This window comes from Zonotrichia leucophrys, chromosome 7 (genome assembly GCF_028769735.1).
Source record: "Zonotrichia leucophrys gambelii isolate GWCS_2022_RI chromosome 7, RI_Zleu_2.0, whole genome shotgun sequence".
NCBI classification, from domain to species: domain Eukaryota; kingdom Metazoa; phylum Chordata; class Aves; order Passeriformes; family Passerellidae; genus Zonotrichia; species Zonotrichia leucophrys.
This window is the reverse complement of record NC_088177.1, coordinates 23375663-23378116: the sequence shown is the minus strand read 5'-3', so window position 1 is coordinate 23378116 and position 2454 is coordinate 23375663.

Sequence of the window (2454 nt, the reverse complement as noted above, 5' to 3'; positions counted from 1 at the left end):
TACATAAACTCCTTTCTACTTTATCTACATTTACAGAAAATGTATGTTTGCTAACAAAAAAATTTCTAGCATAAACAAAGAATATTGCTTTTAAGAAAGCCCTAAATTTACCCTAGAGCCTTTTGTAAATCAAGCGGCCCAGGCTGTTGGGCGTATGATTCCTTATTTCAAGTAAGCTCCTTTAATATGATGGCATTTCAACATGTCACCTTACACTTTGTCCACGGCATAATTTTGCCAGTAACAGAATTCCTCCTATCCTAAGACCTAGACAATAAATGTGGAATTCTTGGGAACAAGTTACAGAGCCAGCTCTGTTATAATGGCATCTCAGCAAGCTATTTTCTCCTCACTGCCAGTGGTTTTATTGTTTGGTTAGTCCGAGTATCATCGCTAATGCACGCTTCTTTCTTTAATTTTTGTCAGAAGGGTTCAAGAAAATAAAATTTTGAAAATTCAGATAAAACACAGACATAGCAGGTTATGGAATAAAATAAAATGTAATAGGTTAAGATTTAATTAACATACAAAGAATAGCAGAACAAAAAGAGAAAAGATGTGTGTAGGAAACTATTCCTATTTATAGCAATCCGAAATGCAGGATTATTTTCCATATTACATATCTGGTACAAATATAACACATTGTAAAAAATAAGCATTTTAAAGAGAGATACAATTTGTAGAAAGAAGCAATTGTGTCACCCTGAATGAACCCGAAATATACAAAGGGAAATATACAAAGTTTTCTAGTATTTCTAATTCAGCTAACTGCTAAAAATGGTTTGATCTCTCTCATTTCCTGCATTGCAGCTCTCAGACATAGCTCCTGAGGAACAGCAGTCACGGAAAATTGATCTAAGGTTTCTGACAGATGGAGTGGAATGGACACAGTCACAAGAGGTTGGTGCTATTTCCAAAATATTTGCTGGAGATTACTAAACCTGTGCCAGGCTGGTATAAACGTATGTATCTTTTCATTCCAAACTCGATTATGGACACACTGGTGTATTACTTCAAGCACTCCTTATCAATTATTAAAACACAGGAGAGCACACATTGAAGCAGCTGATGTGTCTGCGTGCATTCTGTAAGCTCCACGGGAAGGGGCAGACAGAAAGCTTTCTCAAACCCTGCAACTGAGTCCTGCAGGGACTGCCAGAGTTCTGGGGCACAGGACACTTGGCTGGCACAGCCTGTAGTGGAAAAGGATTTGCTGTTTCTGGAGTGTGTGTGTGTGTATACAAGTATACAGATGTATATGTCTGTGTATATCTATTAAGAGTTATAGCAATTACTGAAATAAAGCAAATGCCGTAGCATAATCATACTAAAAGTAATCCGTGTATTGGCTCTATGCATTTTTCAATTAATTAAGTAAAGGGTTTTCATGCACCCTGCACTGCATGCAAGAATTGCCAAAATGTTACCAGACCTTGGTATATTATCCTGTCTCTGTTGAGCAAAGCTCAGCAATTTAAATCAAATTCAGAGGTGAAAACAATTGCTTCCAAATGAAGAAGATAGCAGAAGCTGCAGTTGCTTGCACAACTGGCAAGTGTCTCCAGTAACACTTGTCCATGTTTAAATATATCCCATTTCTACAACCTAGACAACAGAATTGAATGTTAAACAGCGTTTTGGCCTGAAGCTCACATGAATTATTTGCTGTGTAGCACTCTGGACTTCTTATCAAAATTGCAGTCTGCATCCTTTTTAAAGTATGGAATGCAAATATGGCCAAGACAACTCCATGTTCAAAACTAGGAGAGTACTAACACATAATTAATAATGAGTCCATTTGTTTGTGCAATCTCAGAGTTTTATAGCAAATATATTTAGTTCAGTGAATTGACTCCATTAACATTACTATTCTGGAGACTAGAGTTCAAGATCAATTTCATATTCACATCTTAAACTTTGTGTAATACTAAAAAATACTTTGGACAGTTTTACCAACAATATTTACCTACTTTAAGATTCACAAACAAATGCTGTGAAGTGAATTTTAAGATTCACTTCACAAACAATAAAAGCTCCAATAAACCCACAACAACAAAAAAAAAAAAGACAATGAAGTGAAACTGACATTCCAACCACATAAATATATAAAAGCTAAAAGCCTTTCCCACTGTTTTTGTTTGTTTGTTTTTTTAAATAGGCACACACTGTTGTTCACTTGGCTTACAAAGAGGAGAGTACGTATTTGTAAACATTGCTAGCAAAAAGAAAAGCATGTTAGCCATCTGCAGAGATGACCAATACTGCATCTGCTGCATAATGTGAAAGTTCATCTGATGATGAAACTACATGAGCCAGGACAGATATGAGTGTTTCAAATGCTACGTTTTCACCTAAGGAAATGGGTGACCCAAACCATTTTACTAGACAACCTGAAAGCATTTCACTACTAGAAAACTGCCTGAAATCAAAATTACAATTTCATCTAAGCCCTCA